The sequence below is a fragment of the Natator depressus genome, chromosome 12, assembly GCF_965152275.1.
Source record: "Natator depressus isolate rNatDep1 chromosome 12, rNatDep2.hap1, whole genome shotgun sequence".
Taxonomy (NCBI): Eukaryota; Metazoa; Chordata; order Testudines; family Cheloniidae; genus Natator; species Natator depressus.
This window is the reverse complement of record NC_134245.1, coordinates 24186575-24207181: the sequence shown is the minus strand read 5'-3', so window position 1 is coordinate 24207181 and position 20607 is coordinate 24186575. Positions and strand designations below refer to the sequence as shown.

General features: G+C 42.2%; 1 long non-coding RNA gene across 1 annotated transcript in view; it reads left to right on the top strand.

The window, feature by feature from the left end:
* LOC141996589 (uncharacterized) overlaps positions 1–20348 on the top strand; it is a 60532-nt gene extending 40184 nt beyond the window's left edge. The window contains exon 3 of the long non-coding RNA XR_012641571.1: positions 20112–20348. This is a non-coding gene — a long non-coding RNA (uncharacterized LOC141996589). The remainder of the gene's footprint in view (positions 1–20111) is intronic.
* The last annotated feature ends 259 nt before the right edge of the window (positions 20349–20607 follow it).

The window sequence follows — 20607 nt, the reverse complement described above, 5'->3', positions numbered from 1 at the left end:
ACCCTCAAACAGCCATCCCCAAAACCCTGACAATTAGAAGCAAAGGTCACCTGCAAGACGGAAATGCCACTGGAGCTGCTCCAACACCATCTTCCCAATAAGCCCTCCCCCATAAATAGATAGTTAATAGTTAAAGATCAGTGATAATTGAGTAGGTGGTTAATGGTGGCTTGTGAACAGGGTCCTCCCATAGCATGGGAGCCCATGAAAGGGCTTTGAAGTTCAATGGTGTCAGCCTCAGCTGGAATGAATGGGTGCTAAATGGGTGAAGACACTATGGTGGCTGGAATGTTTCCCGCACGTTGTTTCTGCCCCTCCCTCTCTCCTCAGGCAGCATAAGGTGACTCTCCCATCCCCTGACTCCTCAGGAGGGAGGTAAGCAGAGGTTGGTCCAGCGCCAGCCCTTCTCAGGTGAGGAGGTTATCCCAGCACCTCTAGGTACAAACTTGTTTTCTGTTCTCACTGCTTGTGACATCATTAGCTACATCTCCATCAGGCCCTCTTGGATCTTGTGTTATTCCCTGATGCCCTGGCAATACTGACAAATTGCTCCCTGCTGCTAAATTACTCACCTGTAAAAATCAGCGTGCCATTTTGAATCCTAACATTGATACTTACCTTGTGTAGAACAGTACTGAGGAACAATGGAATACTTCTGTGTTCTTATATATGTGCTGTGTAATGGTGGATGTGGGGGTGTTCTAATATATACACCGGTGGGTGTGTTTATTCCTTTCATTTGAGGATCTGAAAACACTTTACAGACGTTTAATTAATTAAGCCTCACAACCCTGTGAGGCAGGAAAGTTTTATGTGAACCATTTTACAGCTGGGTATAACTGAGACACAAAGCATTGAGGTAACTTTCCAAAATTTTCCAAAAGTCACATAGAAGCAGGCAAGGAACCCCAGAGTCCTAGGTGTCTTGCTCTAATACCAAGACATCAGTCCCTCTCTAAAATGAACAGATGGTCATACAAGGTTTACTGAGGACCATTACAGAATATGCTTTTTTAACTGTGAGAACAGCAAAGAAAATAGTTTGTTAAAAATAAACAAACAAAACGTTGTACAAACAGTACACAGTGGGTAAAGTCTGGAGGTAGTCTTTATTTGCATATGTTAGGAGTTACAGAAGGAAGCAGTGCCACAGATGGCTTGTGAGATCATCTTTGAGTTATAAGATCAGATCCTTTTTAAACTCATGCAAATAAACCCGACACCCAAACTTTTAGGTCTATTATATTGTCTATTATACATCTTCTCTGAATGCCTGTTGTACACGTACGGTAATGCATTTAGTTGAATGAGCCAAAGCCTGATTGCCTTAGTTAGATGATTGAACTTCTTAAATGCACAAAAATTTATCTGATTTGTAAGTGATATACATGGAATTTTGGCCCTCTATGTGTATGTGTGTGTTGTGCTTGTACACAAATGCATTCCATATCAAATCTTCTTCAAGTACATTGAGTGCTGTGATTGATGACAGGGGTGTATAGTTTACTTACTCATAGGTAGGGAAATTCAAGCTCTCTTCCATTTCCCCCTTGGAAGGTGCCATAAGGGTGCTGCTTGTTTTCAAAACAATCATTAGCGAAGTAGCATCTGCCTCCTTTTGTGTAAGACAATGATTTTATTGGTACATGGCAATAAAGATCATGAGATAGAGAGGCAAGTTACAAACTGCTCTGAGGCTTCGGACATCAGAGAAACTTCTGTTTCAATGTGAAGTTGCAGCCTTAGTTACTTTTCAACATTTTAAATAGCTGAAGCAATAAGGAAATTAAGTAGTTAAGGAATACTGTGTTTCTGCATTACTTTAGTCATTGTGTTTCTGTGGCATATATGATCACCTTTCTGCACAGAGTACCAAAGCTGCTTGTGAGAAAGGGGATCAGAATGGTAAGGACTGAATTACTTTGCTAAGAACTGGGCTGAAAAAGAATGCTTAAAACTGGTGGCAGCTGGCAACTTAGAATTCTTTTTCCTCCATCACATGAGCACACTGTTAGAGTAGGGTTGATCATGAGTAAGGCAGCGAGTTTGTCACAGAGGTCACTGACTTCTGCACACTGACTGCACACTTCAGCCACACTGACTGTTGCTGGGGCAGTCTTGGGCCACCGCCCCCAGCAGCAGCAGGAGTTTGGTTTGGGGCCTGGGGCTGCAGCAGGGGGTGAGGGCTCTCGGTGGCACTTACCTCAGGGGCTCCCCAGAAGCAGTGACATTCCTCTGCTCCTAGGCAGAGGTGCAGCACGGCGGGGGATCTCTGCATGCGTCTCCTGCCTGCAGGTGCCGCCCCCACAGCTCCCATTGGCTGTGGTTCCCAGACAATGGGAGCTGCGGAGCCGGCACTTGGGGCGGAGGCAGTGTGCAGAGCTGCCTGGCCATGCCTCCACCTAGGAGCAGACAGAGGGGGATGTTGCTGCTTCCAGGGAGGCGTGGAGCCAGGTAAGGAATGTGCCAACCCTGCCACACACACCCCAGCACCAGCAGGGGTCCTGGTCCCCCCAGCACCCGTGGCACCCCGGGGCTGGCCCCTCCCCCAAGAATTAGTCAGGGGTATATAGTACAAGTCATGGGCAGGTCACAGGCTGTGAATTTTTGTTTACTGCCCGTGACCTGTACATGACTTTTATTAAAAATACCCGTGGCTAAAACGTAGCCTTAAACATGAGTACAAGGCTATTTTTATGAAAAGTCCTGAATTGAAGCATTTGTTGTATTAAAACAAGACATATATAACACATCCGAAAACTGACCATCTTATTTTCTTCTGTGTCTTTTGCAATGTTTGGGGTCTCTAGGCCTGATTCAAAACACACAAAAGTCTGGTCTATACCTAAAAATTAGATTGACCTAGTTACCTTGCTCAGGACTGTGAAAAATTTCATACCCTGTGTGGCGTAGTGAGGTCAACCTAACCCCCACTGTAGACACAGCTAGGTCTACAGAAGAATTCTACTGTTGACCTAGCTGCCACCTCTTGGAGAAGTGGATTACCTGCATTGGGCGGAAAAGCCCCTTTTGTTGATGCTGTAGCTGTGCCACTGTATTGTAGACATGGCCTAAGTCAATGAGGTTTGGCCTGAGCCCTCTTGTTATTGGACTTTTGCAATGGGGTTAACTTGCCATCTGTTCTCCCAGGCTTTTGAGAAGAGATGGCTCTAAGAGGGTTATCGAGTCCTGCATGATAGGGGATTTGTAATTGGTTTATTTGGTAATGTTAATACTTTTCAGAATACGTTCACCCAGGGTAAATGGGATAGGCACTCCAAATAAATAAGGAGTTACAGCTTGGGACCATAACTTCTTATGTACAGCACCTAACGTAACGGATCCTGATCCCAATTGGAGCCTCAGGCCCTACTGCAACATCAGTGCTAAAATACTACTACTAAATCTCCTGGTTCACACAGCATTGTGATTCTGTTTGATGTTTACCATGTGGTTTGTCCTCTCTCATATTTCTACTTTTTTTTCTTGTCTGCTGATAGAAACCCAGCTCTAAGATGACACTTTACCTTAGCCTGGATCTCCAGCGCTTGGCACAATTGACTCTGTAAACGTATCATTCATCAACTTTCCACTCTCCTGAACGCTGCATAGAATGTCACACTTGGTTGCAAGATCACCATCAGTCTTGCTATCAAGATCTTGACAAGCTCCCATGATATACTCAGAGTACTGAACCAGTATGCATCACTGGATCAAGCACTGCTTTGCAAACCACAGAAGTCTCTTCTATTTTTGTCTCTAATCTTTCAGACTCACAGCCCCTTCTAATCTGTACAGAAAATCTGAGAAGGAAGAAAAAATAAATGAAACTGTGTAAATACATCTATTCCATCAGTAAAATTCCATTTATTAAACAGAACAGCTCACAGGAACGTGTATGAACTCAAAATGCAATTCTTTTGAAACACTGTGGAGCTCTTTAAGTTTTATGTAGCAACAAAATCAAAGCAGGAACTAGAAAGAAACAAAGAAATAGTCTACAGTTTAACACCCACAATGAACAGCGCTTGACCATGCAATAGTGCACGGATGTTCACAAGAATAGGAACTTTGCAGTGCCCCCAGTGGCTGACCAGAGAGCAGTGCTGATGAGTTTGATGGGAATGTCCAATCCAGTCTTCTTCCTCAGCCAACGACAGCAGGAGCCGTGTGTGGCCTTCAGTAGGAAAATAGGGGGTGTCCTTTGTTCAGAGCCAGAGCTGAAAAGTCTTCTGTTGAGGATATACTAAAAAAAACCCTAAACCTGCCCCCAGTCACATACCAGCAGCATGGAACTGGTGAAGCTCAATTCTGAGTTTGCAGTCCCCTGGAAATGTTTTACCAGAGCTTGCAATCCTGAAAACCATCATGAAATGCAAATGCCAGAATAGGATACCGAGCAACTTTCTACTTTTCAGGAAGAAAAAGTATCTCTTTTGCAAGCACATGTCCACCCCAAGTCTTCATTTCTATTAATATATTTTACTTGTGGTGCTTGTAGGGAAAGGGAAGGTATCAGTCAAAGCACAGTATAAATGCTGTATCATTTTGGGAGAGAAATTTTATTACCCTTTTTAAATGGGAGATAAAAATGCTGTTCATTCATCTTTATCATGCTTTTGCAATTTAGACTAAACATAGACTGTAAGTGACATGGCAATTTTGGACTCTTTATAGAAGACACATTAAACAGCTTGAGCAGCTTCATATGCACTCCCTCTGCTCAACAATGAGCATTCGCTGGCAGGACAGACAGAGTGACCAATATTAAGGTCCTTGAGAGGTAAACACAACCAGCATTGAGAAAATGCAATTGAGAGCATAACTTAGGTGGCCGGACATGTCATCGGAATGGAAGACCATCATCACTCAAAACAGATCTTGTATGGGGAGCTGAGTCAGGGCAAAAGAAAGAAGAGTCGTCCATATAAGCACTTCAAAGATAACGTCAAGAACCATCTCCAGTGGACTGGCATCAATCTTAAAGAGCTTAAGCAAATAGCTCAGAACAGGACTCACTGGCGGTCTCTGACAAGATCAGTATGTAAGAGGTGAGAGCAGGATTGACGAAATTGTCTCCAGGCTGCAGGTGAATTGTCTCCAGGCTGCACGTCACAGAGTTGCACCATCAAACCTCGTAGATATGGACTTCCCATGCCCTCAGTGTGGCCAACTGTGCATCAGGGTTCGGAGCCATATGCACAGCCAAGGATGAGAATCATGACACTGGCAGCAACAGCGGCAGCAGCAGCGATGGACTACCAATGCAACACACAATTTTTGATTTGAAAAATGGGGGTTTGGTAACCTCTTAATTGAGTTAAAAAGAAAAGACTCACTTGTGAGCATTTGATAGTTGGGGTATTAACCTCTATTTAGTTTAGAAGCCCGGCGCATGGGAGCTATCAATCCATAATAATAATTAAAAGAATAATCATAATGATGATAATTTTGTACCTGTATAGAACCTTCATGCACTCTGCATTTTTGGGAGGGAGATAAATATTTTGTTAACTTTTCAGATGGATAAACTGAGGCTCCGAGAGGTTAATGTGACTTTTACAAGGTCATGGAGCAAATTAATGGCTGTGGGTGAAATCCTGGCTCCACTAAAGTCAATGGCAAATTTCCATTGACTTCAATGGGCCAGGATTTCTCCTGATACAGGAATTAGAACAGAGGGATTCTAGCAGCTCAGATCTCTAGGTACATGAACAGCAAAGATTTTCATTGGCGGTGAATGGAGAATGAATTTTTAATTTAAAGAGCGATAAGCCTGTTATATATTAACACAAAAAAAATCTAACTACTGACCAAATAAACTATTGATTACCCCAGTAATTTGCATTATTTCTAGCAGCACCAATCTCTGGTTTTGGTTTATGTAGTTGTTTTTTAGATTAAGGCCCAGATTTTTAAAGGTATTTAGGCATTTCTTTGTTCAGTGTTGCAATATCTAAGTGATTTGGGAGCCTACTTATTTTCAAACGTGACTTAGGCACTTGGGAACTAAAAATCCTTAGGTTACTAAATGGCTAAATCACTTTTGAAAATGAGATTTAGGATCCTAAATCAATAAGCATTCCAACACTGAGCACAGCAATGCCTAAATAACTTTAAAAATTGGACCTAAGTATTTTAAATGAGATTTTATTGTTTTTCTCCAACATCAACAGAATTTTGCTTAAAACATTCACATTTCATTACTAGTATGATGGGAAACAACACATTTACTGCAATTTATATTGCTTGTGTTCTTCTTCACTTCAACAATGAGTCATTATTCAGAGTATGTTTATGTAATATCATAAATACCAATCTCTGGTATTTATGTAGCATACTATTTACTTGGGCAAGTTGCCACATGCACGAAAGTAGTAAACACAGAGCCATTCTTTGTGGGGGTTAAAAAAGAGTCTTAAAATGAATCCAATTTTCCTTCATAAGGCACTCCTTGTTATGTTACCTAAAGTGGCTCTTTAAGATATACAATATGATAAAACACACAATTCCTGGGAGACTTAATTATGGTTCCTAAGAGACTGGTGAATAAACAATCAGGGACAGAGTGTTTATTTTTCCCTAGGTTTTTCTTAACTATTAATGGGAAGCATGAAAATAAAAGATCAATTTTATAAAACCTCTGCTGTAGGAATGTGTCAGGCTGGTAAAAAACAAGGAATGTTGAACTACACACCCTCCCAAACACGACATTTCTGTCTAAAAGCACAACTATTTTATTGGACTCTCAATAATCCTAGTTTGTAAACTGACTTGTGGCGGGTGTAAATACCACAGTGAGCCCTTTGTTTGTTGTATTTACTGTACTGTATCTTATGCATCGATGGTACTAACTACAGTGCGCGTGCCAAAGTAAAGAGTTTGCCTTGTCTCACCTTGCTCTTGCATTCACACAAACAACTTCCTTCACAACAAGGTGTCAAACTCTTCCAAAGGCATATGAAATGTTCTGCCCTAGATGTAGTCCTAGAGGACCCAAGCCTGAAAAGGACTAAGCAACCTCAAATGCAATTGTTGTCAATGGGGGCCAAAGTGCTCAGCACTATACAGGATTGGGCCCAGAGAGTCTAAAGGGCTTCCATTGATTTCCAAAGCTTTGGATCAGGGCCAAAGTAAATGTCAACAGCTGAAGCAAAATCGTTTTGTCTCCCCTCATGGAAAATCGATCAGGACACATTATAGCGAGAACAGTAGGTTGGGAGATTCTGTATAATAGTGATAATTGCACTGGTCCGTTTAAGGCCTCTCCTTTTGGCCACCCAAAAATGGCACCACTCAAAAACACTCGTCACTTGTGAAAATCTGGGCCCAGACCTTCTTGGTTCTATTTCTAGCTCTGCCACTGACGGCTGCCTGGGTTAGTCACTAATCTCTTAGCATCAGTTGTCCCAGCTGTAAAATGGGGGTGACAATATTTAGCTACTTCCTTAGGGTGTTGTGAGACTATAATTAATAAATGTTTGTAAAGCAATTTGTGGTCCTTGAAAAGTGCTTAGGAGGATGAAATGGCCCACATAATACACAAGCAAAAGCAAAGCCCCAGACCTCTCAAGGGTTTTGGCCCTGCATCACAGAAGTCAGTTGGAGCTTTGCCATTGACTTCACTAGGCACAGGATCAGGCCCTAATAACTTAGCAGACACTAGTGTTGACTTAGCTTTCTTCTTCTGGTCAGTGCATTAGATTGCTCAGATCTGTAGCTTACATTTATTTAATAGACACTATGTTCCCTTTTTTAAGCTTAGTCAAAGTCATGGTAGAATCTGTTATGTACCAGAAGCACTGAACTACATGTTGATGAGATCAGGCGTTCAGGAAAACATGATTGCTCATGAGTTATAGATCATTGCCTAGCTGATGGGACATTCTCTCTCTCTCTCTCTCTCTCTCTCTCTCTATTCTTCACGACCAGATCTGCAAATAATGTAACAAGGGAGATACATTCACCGGATGAAGCTGGTCAAGCTATTACTTGTTCCTGCCTTAAGGATTTATTAGAGAAGTGAATAAACATGATTGTTGTGGTAATTAACCCCATGTAAATCACAAATCCTGTCTTTATAGGCATTTGTTTGTGGTGCTGTCGTTAAGGGCTAGTCATTGTTTCCATGAGGTAAACCACAGTTTTGAAGCAGGGTTGAGCCCTGAGGCAAAGCCACAGCAAATGAAGGGGAAGATCACACAAAGAAGAGAAATAGAGGGGACCCAAGGAGAGAGGACCCCGCAGAAGAAACTCAATTTTTGTTCATTTTTTGAGATTCTGCAAGTATTTTTTGTAAAAAGGAATCTTTGGGTGACTTCTGTTTTGTAACAGTTTTATCTAAAAAAAGGAAGGCTTAAATTTTCAGCGACTTGGAGCCCATTCTTTCCTCAATCCATGCAAGTAAGTCCAACTGCCACTGGAAAGAAGAATAGATCCCAAAGTTCTTATGGTCATTAACAGCCCTTTAGACCCAGCAGAATGCCCACGAATATTAGTGGCTGTTGCACGCCCAAGTGGAGGACAGTATAACAGCCTCTAATGTGAACTGGTTCCTTTGGCTCTATTTATATTACATTAAAAACTGTGTAGAGACTCAGTGTTCGTATTGTGCTGGATTAACAGTTCTGGCGTTTGGAGTGTGGTGAGAGTTTTTGTGCCTCTGCCAATTAAGGCCACTTGTAGAGGTAGTTTTGTGACATGGACATTTGCTGCAAATAAATGGATTCTGTGCTATTATAAATAAACACAACAGTTATGTTATTTAACTTTCACTAGTAGCAATCTGACACCTTGTGCAGAAATATAATCAACACCTCAACAGTGGGAGACCTGGTGACTCTGTAATTCACTGGAACAGGCCATAGGTGAATTGTGCAGATCCATCAGTTAATGTCTGTAAAGCACATTGAGATTTACAGCATCTCTGTAGACAGATTTCCAATTACCGGATGAGGAATGGCTGAGCATATGAAGATGGCTTCCAGTTTCCACAGGACTCCTCTTACCACGGCTAGGACTCTTATCATTAACAGCGAACAAAATTCAGAGTGACTGATGACTCTAGTCACTCAGCTGGTTTTAAGTCCCATACCAAGGAATCGAAAATACAAGCCCTTTGAAAATGCTTCCAGGCACTGAGCTAGATCAAACTACTTCTGAATCTCGCACTCCCCCCGCTCATTGCATGAACCCATCCCCAGATTTCTCTCTCTTTGGCTAGACTGAAGAGGAATGATCACCCGACAAAGGCAAAACTACACCGTACAAATGAAAACACATTTAGTAGTTCACATAACTAACATGCTATCTAAGGCTGGTGGAAATGTGTATAATGTGCCAGCCATCTCGAATCCAGGAACTACCCTCCCCATAATCCCTCAGGACAGAGACTTTTCTGATTGCGCTCCAGCTTCCCCATAAAAGCTCCATTGTTACTGCAGGACAGCCTTTACCAGGAGCCATGGCACAGGGCCACAGCCTCCAGGGACACTCTGAAGCTGCACAAAACAAGTTTTTCCAAACAGTTAAAGTGTTCCCCAGCCCAGACTCTTACATTCTAGTTGTTTGTGCAGGAACCCACCAAGCCCTGCCTATAATACTGGGTGTTTAAACTCCACAGAGACATTTTTTCTAACATACCAGTTCTCTAACCTACTGGCCCTTTAGAACTAGGATTAATAGGCAGATTCCATAAACACAGCAGCAAGGATTCAGCCCTGCTTTTTTTAAAAAAACATATAAGGGAATCAGCTAGTAAAGGTGTAAAGGCTGCTTCCTTTGGATTATTCTGTTAGTCAGTATTTTCCCTTAGCCTAACTGTGATTTGCAGTAGTTCATAGTTCATGTGCAGGGTTCATTAAACAACTTCTATTTGTGATACCATTTTATGATGAAGATAGTTACTTTCAATATGCTGTGTGAAAGCATGCACTGAATTAGAAGGCAGAGCAATTGTAGCAATGCTCCCCTGGTTTCAGTGCTCCAGATCAAACTGCCCTCTTAAAACCCTTGCAAATCACAGAAGCAGGAAAAGTCCCTCTGAAGACAAGAGATGAAGGTAGAGCTCCTGCTCAGAGATTCCAACCCCTTTACTAACCAGAAAGCAGCACAAGGACAGCTGAAAATCTCTGCAGTGGTTAAGCTCCTTCCTTAGGGTGGAAGCCTGGGGCTTGTGTCAAGTTCCAGTAAAGGCATGCTGCAGGGAGCTCTGTGGCAGACGTCACCGGACCCACTTTGCAGCTGCTACTAGTCACTGATGTGGTGCCCCTGCCCCCCTCCTATTCCCTCTTCCTGTGCTAGTAGGTCCAGAGGCTCTCTGTGGTGAGTGGCTCCACTACCCATGCCCCTAACCTCCAGAGTACGAAGTAGCTCACTCGTATGGGTTTTGAGTACCCCTTCTTGGGCTCTCTACAGTCTGGCTCTTGTGAACCTCTGCCACCTGGGCCCCCCATACTCACAGTGGGAAAGGGCCAGTATTTACTCCTTGGTAATGTTAAAAATAAACAGGCTCCCCTTGTCCTATTTCACTCTCATTTCTTGCAACAGAACATGCCTGACTGCCTGACTTTTGTGTGCAGTTACCCATCTTTGCATCCTAATAGGGGGTCTACATGGATTTGAGCGTGCAAGTTGAGAAGCCCATTTGAAAGTGCAGCCTTGAACCTCAATTTCACACAACACATTCCTTGCTAGCAAATGTCTGAAGCCACTTTGAACTCTCTTTCTTTCTTGCACATTCCAGACGAGTATTATAGAAAGAGCTAATGAACTGAAAGGGTTAACTATAATTTACCACCTGTGTTGATAATGGTCCTCCTTTTCACCACTTAGCCCTTCACAATGGGGCACTAGTCTCTCATATCTACTTAGATAAGGCAAACCTGACTGAAAGTCACAAGCAGAGGTCACAGCCAAACTGACTATTTAACGGAACTTTTTTAAAGAGGGAAAATAAGATGGCGTGACCGTCACCACTTCACACCCTGGAGTGTTTGGTGTTTAGAATACGAAGCCCTTCTGAGGGCTGCTTTGCAATGGGTTGCTCCGCAATGATGATAAAGTAAACAACATCAAACCTAAAGAGGCTGTTCTTGAGTGTTCAGCGGCAGCCCTAGCCTTGACAGAGAGTCTGGGCAGGTTCTTAATGATCTGCTTCAAACAGGAAAGTGTCAAGCAAGCAAAACCTTTTACAGGTGTCTAAGTACAAGTTGTTGTTTGAGGAAGTAAAAGGCTTCAAAATAAGCTTCTGTAGCTGTGTGCAGTGCTTTCATTGAGACCTCGTTTGTGAATTCTGTTTGTGCTTAAGAACCTGGACCAAAGCCCATTGGAATCAATTGAAAGACTCCCAGGATATGACTACACTGCAATAAAACCGGTGACCGGTCTGTGTCAGCTGACTCAGGCTTGTGGGGCTGGCTGTGGGGCTGTAAAATAGCCATGTAGATGTTTGGACTTGAGCAGGAGCCTGGGCTCTGGAATCCCACCAGCGGGGAGGCTCAGTTTGGTCTAATTTGTTGTAGAGTCTATGATTTTTACAGGGTTTATGTTTAGACATATCTCAGGAGTTCCTTGTGTATGTAATAGGAGAGGAGAATTCATTATGAATCCATTAGGGAAACAATGTTCTAAAGGAAAGGAGTACTTGTGGCACCTTAGAGACTAACAAATTTATTTGAGCATAAGCTTTCGTGAGCTACAGCTCACTTTATCGGATGCATTCAGTGGAAAATACAGTGGGGAGATTTATATACATAGAGAACATGAAACAATGGGTGTTACCATACACCCTGTAACCAGAGTGATCACTTAAGGTGAGCTATTACCAGCAGGAGAGCGGGGGTGGGGAAAAAACCTTTTGTAGTGATAATCAAGGTGGGCAATTTCCAGCAGTTGACAAGAACGTCTGAAGAACAGTTGGGGGTGGTGGGGGGAATAAACATGGGGAAATAGTTTTACTTTGTGTAATGACACATCCACTCCAGTCTCTATTCAAGCCTAAGTTAATTGTATTCAGTTTGCAAATTAATTCCAATTCAGCAGTCTCTCGTTGGAGTCTGTTTTTGAAGTTTTTTTGTTGAAGAATTGCAACTTTTAGGTCTGTAATCCTGTGACCAAAGAGATTGAAGTGTTCTCCAACTGGTTTTTCAATGTTATAATTCTTGACATCTGATTTGTGTCCATTTATTCTTTTACTTACACCCTTTGCTCAAGAAACTCCCTGAAAAAGCACAAGAACAAATCCGCACAGACACATCCCTGGAACCCCAACCTGGGGTATTCTATCTGCTACCCAAGATCCATAAACCTGGAAATCCTGGACACCCCGTCATCTCAGGCATTGGCACCCTCACAGCAGGATTGTCTGGCTATGTAGACTCCCTCCTCAGGTCCTACGCTACCAGCACTCCCAGCTATCTCCGAGATACCACTGACTTCCTGAGGAAACTACAATCCATCGGTGATCTTCCTGAAAACACCATCCTGGCCACTATGGATGAAGAAGCCCTCTACACCAACATTCCACACAAAGATGGACTACAAGCTGTCAGGAACAGTATCCCCGATAATGTCACGGCAAACCTGGTGGCTGAACTTTGTGACTTTGTCCTCACCCACAACTGTTTCACCTTTGGGGACAATGTATACCTTCAAATCAGCAGCACTACTATGGGTACCCACATGGCCCCACAGTATGCCAACATTTTTATGGCTGACTTAGAACAACGCTTCCTCAGCTCTCGTCCCCTAATGCCCCTACTCTACTTGCGCTACATTGATGACATCTTCATCATCTGGACCCATGGAAAAGAAGCCCTTGAGGAATTCCACCATGATTTCAACAATTTCCATCCCACCATCAAGCTCAGCCTGGACCAGTCTACACAAGAGATCCACTTCCTGGACACTATGGTGCTAATAAGCGATGGTCACATAAACACCACCCTATACCGGAAACCTACAGACCGCTATTCCTACCTACACGCCTCCAGCTTTCATCCAGACCACACCACACGATCCATTGTCTACAGCCAAGCTCTACGATACAACCGCATTTGCTCCAACCCCTCAGACAGAGACAAACACCTACAAGATCTCTATCAAGCGTTCTTACAAATACAGTACCCACCTGCCGAAGTGAAGAAACAGACTGACAGAGCCAGAAGACTACCCAGAAGTCACCTACTACAGGACAGGCCCAACAAAGAAAATAACAGAACGCCACTAGCCATCACCTTAAGCCCCCAACTAAAACCCCTCCAACGCATCATCAAGGATCTACAACCTATCCTGAAGGATGACCCAACACTCTCACAAATCTTGGGAGACAGGCCAGTCCTTGCCTACAGACAGCCCCCCAACCTGAAACAAATACTCACCAGCAACCACACACCACACAACAGAACCACTAACCCAGCAACCTATCCTTGCAACAAAGCCCGTTGCCAACTGTGTCCACATATCTATTCAGGGGACACCATCATAGGGCCTAATCACATCAGCCACACTGTCAGAGGTTCATTTACCTGCACATGTACCAATGTGATATATGCCATCATGTGCCAGCAATGCCCCTCTGCCATGTACATTGATCAAACTGGACAGTCTCTACGTAAAAGAATAAATGGACTCAAATCAGACATCAAGAATTATAACATTGAAAAACCAGTTGGAAAACCCTTCAATCTCTTTGATCACTTGATTACAGACCTAAAAGTGGCAATTCTTCAACAAAAAAACTTCAAAAACAGACTCAACGAGAGACTGCTGAATTGGAATTAATTTGCAAACTGGATACAATTAACTAAGGCTTGAATAGAGGCTGGAGTGGATGTGTCATTACACAAAGTAAAACTATTTCCCCATGTTTATTTCCCCCACCCCCACCCCCACTGTTCCTCAGATGTTCTTGTCAACTGCTGGAAATGGCCCACCTTGATTATCACTACAAAAGGTTTTTTCCCTGCCCCCGCTCTCCTGCTGGTAATAGCTCACCTTAAGTGATCACTCTGGTTACAGGGTGTATGGTAACACCCATTGTTTCATGTTCTCTATGTATATAAATCTCCCCACTGTATTTTCCACTGAATGCATCCGATGAAGTGAGCTGTAGCTCACGAAAGCTTATGCTTAAATAAATTTGTTAGTCTCTAAGGTGCCACAAGTACTCCTTTTCTTTTTGCAAATACAGACTAACACGGCTGCTACTCTGAAACCTGTCAATGTTCTAAAGGGTTCAGCTCCAGGTGCAGCAGCCTTCCACTGGCTGGGTACCTCATGGATGGGAACAGCTAGGAAAGGGTCATGAAATCTGGGGCCCAATTAGAGAAGGTGCAGATCAAATTTGGACTTTTGGCAAGATCTTGCTTCTCACCTTGCTCTCACTTTTTTACACGTCTGGCTTCTCTCGCTAGGAGAGAGCTAAATTAAGTAAGCTCCCTTGTGCGGTTTGTTTGATGCAACTGCTGCTTGGCACTAGGTGACACTGACCACTGATGTGAGGCAATCCTTATCACCGGCATCAAAAGGCTGAGTTTACTGCACTTAGGCCCCCCCTCAACCCTCCGCCCCCCGCAGGGCCGCCAACACCTGCAAAACATTTTTATGAAGTCTCCTGAAATGTTACTGTGCCAGGACACAAGTTTACTGATTCCAAGGGTCTGATCCTGTTCCCCTGGTCAAAACTTCCACTAACTTGAATGGGAGCAGAATCTGGCTCCAAAACCAACTAATATAGGGTCCAATTCTGCAAACACTACTGAGCTTAGTGCTTCTGTACTTAGAGCATAGAGAAGTCAATGGGATTACTCATGGTAGTAAGCACTGTGCCCAGTAGTAAGTGTTTGCATGATCACCCTTTAAGTCTATTAAACAATAAATTAGTCTTAGCCTTAATTCCCTGCTACACTACTACTGTCCCACTAGGATAACAATGTGTAACAAGCTATGTTGTAACTGGTTTTCCTCCACTTTTGTCACCTGTGGGGAGAAAGATAGCTGAAGTTTAGTTAAAACTTTAGTGTGTCTTCTCCCATGGCTTTCCAAGGTGGAGAGCATCGCAAGTACCAGCTCATGGAACCCAAGTCTGGGAGTTAGTCCTTCAGCTGGAGTCTCCCCAATGACAGCATGTTGTGCTTGCTATGTAATAAGCTATATCATACAACCACTGTAGCCCAGATCTAGTTTTGTACAGTTTTTTAGATGCGCTATATAATATTGACTGCATCGAACCCGCATTGCAGTGTGGACAGTTTCTATACATCTGTACATGGAAAGGGTTTCACTGTGAACATCCATAATGAGCCAATTAGTTCTACACAGATGCAGAATTGTTACTGAGTTATGTTTATTCATGTTCTACAGTGTAACATTCCTTGCTTTCTTGCCTCATTTGTTTCAGGCTTAGATAAGATTGAAATAATACTGGATTTAAATGATAAATAAGGCTGTTTGATTGTACTACGTTTTGTGGCAAAAGACAAGAAAAAAAGGGGAAACCCCCCATAGCACCAGATTACAAAACAACCCGAGTTGTAAAATGAGGCTGTCACATTTTTGGGCTTCTAAACATGTTTACGTATTATACAGACACAGAGATGCCAACATCATTCTGCCAAATCTATTTTTGAAACTGATTCCTAAACTGTTTTCTGTTCCCTACATGATATTTGCAGTAGTAGTTGTATAGCATTGGCACATCTCAGGGAACTTCTAGCGGTCCAGTTCTGCCACGTGCTGAGCACTCAACACCCACTGATTAGCCATGAACTCCAAGGATGCTCTTGGTTTTAGAATGAGCATTGTAAGGTATGCTTGTTGCACAACTGTGAATTCCTGGCCTTAAGTGGAGATACTGAGGGTCAGGCACTAAAAGGTGGCAACTACTCCGCACTAAGCAACAAACCTCATGTTTCAGGTAGTTGAGAGAAGAGAGGTGGGAATATTGCTAGAGAGATTGTTTCCTCTTTCGGGATGATGTTAGGGAATTTTTGACAATTGTTTGGGACACTGATTTTATAAATGTCCCGAGAGAGAGTTAACTTTCCAGAGGAATTAAAACATTTTAACCTCATATATTTATTTGACTGCACTGAGTAAGACCAAATTATACAGAGTTCTGGGGTATGAACTCAGACCCTTCAACAAGGACATTGAGATGGCTGTCAAGTGCATAGTCTTATCAGGGTTCATCTTCCCTCATCTCATGAGAGACACAAAAGGCCAACTACAACCTTGGTGTAGGCAGGAGCAGCTCCACTAAAGTCCAGAGAATTGCTCTAGGTTTTACTAAAGCTAAATTTGGCCCAAAGGCTATAATTTTGTCTCACCTTCTTATTAATCCGTCGATCCTTTCCACAGATCTCTGACTGGTCTGCAGAGTGCATTTGTTCCCTTTCACAACTAGTGGCTAGGAGTCCCAGTCATGGATCAGGATCCCATTGTACTAGCACTGTACAAACACAAAACAAAAAGAAAACCCCTTCCCCAAAGACTTTACAATCTCAGTACATAGGTAGTCATTTACTTTAAGGCATTTTTGATACCTATCGCATTGTACAGACATTCCAGACAACGAGGACGGGGTCGTTCTCAGATGTCATTTTTGGATTGAGAGTAAAATGACCAGAGTCCATGAAATATCCCAAGTATCTCCTAAGAATACAAAAGTATTCCAGAATGATATCCCAAGCCTATGTGTCCTGCTTTTAGACAGCATACTTTCTGCTGGCTTTGGGCGCACAGAATAGAGACACAAACACCTTTCCTTATGGAGTGCTCATCACCCCGTATAAAGAATCCTATCAGACCTGTGTAACCAGGTCTGTCATCTAATAAACCTGCCCACCTGCTGTCGTTAAGTGTCAGTAATACAGGCCAAATACATTTCTCTTAACAGAAGAAAAAAGGCAAAAGTACCTGTACAATTTTTCATCATTAAAAATACAACTACACATATACAAGTATGTTCACAGTGGTCAGATTTCTTACCAAAAGGTTTGCCCCATGGTCAAACATAATAAAAAGTCATGATGGCAGTATCCTCACTGAGAGTGATGATATTAAAAACAGGGGGAGATTTTACTGTGCCAATCTGTATGCCTCACCAGAGCCATTCATAAGACAGCATGACAGAAAAAAGAGTTTGGTGCCAGAGCCATCAATCCTGCAAGAGTAAGTGGTGTGTGATATTATGAAAATGAAGCCTGGGAGAGCAGCAGGAGTAGATAACATGCCTGCAGAATTGTTAAAAGCGATTGGCAAACGTGGTACTAATTTTATGTGGAAAATTTGAAATGATGTATGGACAACTAGAAATTGGCCAGAGGACTGGATGAAGAGAATTGTTCTGCCCTTCCCAAAGAAGGGAGACATACCAGAGAGTAGTAACTATTGTACCATCTCCCTGATATTGCACAGAAGCAAAGTTCGGCTCCTCATAATCCAGGATGGCATGAAATGAAGGATTAAAGCAGAACTAACAACCAAATCTCAAAACCTGTCACGTAATTGAAAAATGCAGAGAATACAATCACCCATTGAGCAGGTGTTTCTTTCTCTACTCAGAAGGGTCCGATACCAACCAGTATCTTTGGAGGATACTGCTAGACATGGGGACTCCAAAGCATCGAACTCATCACAAGTCTCTACCACCAACAGCAGACCACGATGCAAACAATTGTAGGCAACAGTGAATTCCCTTTCCAGAAAATTTCAAAATTTGGGGGTGGAGCTCCAAATTGCAATGAAAGCAAATTTCAAAATCCTCTATGGAATGGAATTCCCACTCTCTGACATCCTCTATTTGCTCACAGGATGTGTGGAGCAGCATCAGTGAAAGCTTCCTCAAACCTTTACGCTGATGGCCTCAACTCTTTTCTAGAAGACCTACTTAGAACACAGCACTAAATGTATTCCCAATAGTGGTCTTGGCTTTTTGAGGCAGATTTTAGGAGCTGATCTAAAGTCACTAATTAATTTCACATAGGGCACTGAATGTACATCAGATACTTTCTGTTCTCTTCTGACTCAGACTGTGCTTGAATGAATGAGACAACATTTACAGGCTTTATAGTGTTACCAATCTCTGGAGCCATCCCCTATCCCAAAGGTCTTCACCTAGATTGTACAACTGATGGGATACTACATTACATTTTGGAGCTGATGGTGAGTTTACAGATTAAGAAAACAGAATTTGTTTTCTAAAACTATTGACTGGATTAAAAATCTTAGAACACTAGATAAACCTTGCTACCTAGAAAAAACAATTATATATAATGCAGACACATACACAAACGTGCAAACACACTGTGTGGCAGACTCTGATCATTAGTAACAATGGTGAAAAAAATATAGGATAACTCTCCATGTCAAAGGAATTACTCTGGATTTACACAGATGTAACTGAGGTCAGAATCCATCCCAGGAACAACAATTTTATAAATGATAACTCTACAAAGTATTCAATATATACATGAATTTAATTTCAACTAAACTAGCTGGCTGTGTATTGTACTTATTAGAAGAACATTGTATGCCATGGTTTTTTATTTAATTTCTTAATTGCAGAAGAATTACCGTGTGCTGTGGTTCATGTAATCTGGGGAGTATCTCTGTACTCTAGAAAGAAAAGGGTTTGTGTCAAGGCGAAACTAAACACACATCTGCAATCAAAGTTTGTTTATAACTTCTGACACTGTTCAGTCAGTTATGCAGCCGTTTCACTAAACAAACAAGTAGAAAGCAGGTCAATGTCCAAACACTGGAGTGAAGCTTATTTAAGTTTCATGAAAACTGTTAAAGGAATAAAGCCTTAAGCAAAACAAATTGCTTCTGTAGCAAATGAAAACACATGTGACTCTCTGGACCTCATTCTTGTCTGGGTGTTACTCAGTTGGCTGCCATTGCCTTCCACGAGGGTGATTTTGGCTCAGTGCCGGAATATAATACAGTAAATTACAATTTTGCTTTTTTGCATTGACATGTTTGTTGCAGAATCAACAGCATGAATCTTTATAAATTCATTGTTTTGTGTTCATACATCGTAAGGTGCATGTCACAACCATCTTCCTTTAACATGGCAGAAGATGGAGACAGGAAACAAACTGAAACCTTATGATTAACCCATTAAGTGTCAACATAAAGGGGACAGCTGGCTGAGCCACTGCAATTTCCGTTCCTCTCTGACCCTAGTTCAGCAAAGCATTTTAACCTAATATTCTCTAAGCATTTTACCCTTGGGAGTTAGTTCTCTATTTTAGGTATTTATGTGGCCCCTCGATACTGTACGATCTGAGCACCCACCTCACAGGAAATTGAACCTCTTCCAAGCCCCAAGCTAGCACATGAACGACGGGATCACACTTCATCTCTAGATGAGCGCTACCCTTCAAAAGGCTCAAGAACAGACATGCCACGCCCGTGAAAAAAACGCAGAAATTGGGCTTGGTTTTGGCTTAATTGGCTCGTGAGTTGCTTATTGGCTAGTTTTGGGCTTGTAGCTTGTTTGGCTTGTTGTAGCTTGTTGCTTCTTTGTTTTGATCAGCTCGTGGCAAGCAGGGGGAAGGGGCGGGGCAAGCAGGGGCAAGGAGGGGAGAGTCAGGAGTGCACAGCGGGCCCACCACAGTCCCAGACTGCACGCCAGGGGGATCTAGTCACATAGAGTGTTGGGGTTCTTAGGGATTGGCTTGTTTCGGCCTTATTTTGAAATGGGATTAGCTTGATTTTTGGTTTATTGTGAAAGTCGGGATGCTTATTTACCACATGAAAGTTGGCAACTGTGCTCCTGAAGGGTCAAAAGAACCACTGGAATTGGAGCAAACCCTTTCTCATCCATTTCTCTTGCAAACTCTGGCATTTTTACACAGGTAATTGCACATATAAGCAGATAAGCAATCAGTCATATGCAATGATGTGCATATGCAAATATCCATTTGTTCATACATTTTGCATGGACAACCTGCTGCAACACTCTTTGAAAACATGATCCTTTGATTTAATAGTTCTTCCTTCCAAACTAGAAAGCTCAGTACAAAAACCCTCCATCTGATCATATTAAACACTTTCTATTTTAAAAAAATTCTATATATTGCCTTCTTACCTTTTTTTTTCAGGTCAACAAGAACTGGCCTACTATTGAAAATGGATGGAAAAAATATTATTATTATAGAAGCTGGAGAAGTAAGAGTCTATTAATCCACTCTCTGCCCAAGCAGGATTGTTCCCTAAAGTACATTCTCGAGTACTTTGTCCATTATAGATTCAAATGACTCAAGTGATTCCCTAGTTTTATTACCAACAACTATATTGACCCAGATGTTGGTAACTTTATTGATGACCATAACATTTAAGCTCAGCTATTTTTGAATAAATTTTGATTTCCTCTCACTTGTTAATGGCTCTTCTTTCTCTCCAGTATTTATTTGCCTCCACTTGTATTTGTAAACACTCCCTTTAGCCCCTTTGACTGAATTAATCCCAATTATTCAATGGGAGCAAAGTTAAGTTAACGTCGAGTGTTTTTGAAAATCTCACCCTTAAAATATAAATCATTATCTCACAAAACTAACGCAACTTGCTCATGTGGCTACATTCCAATGGGAGTGGACA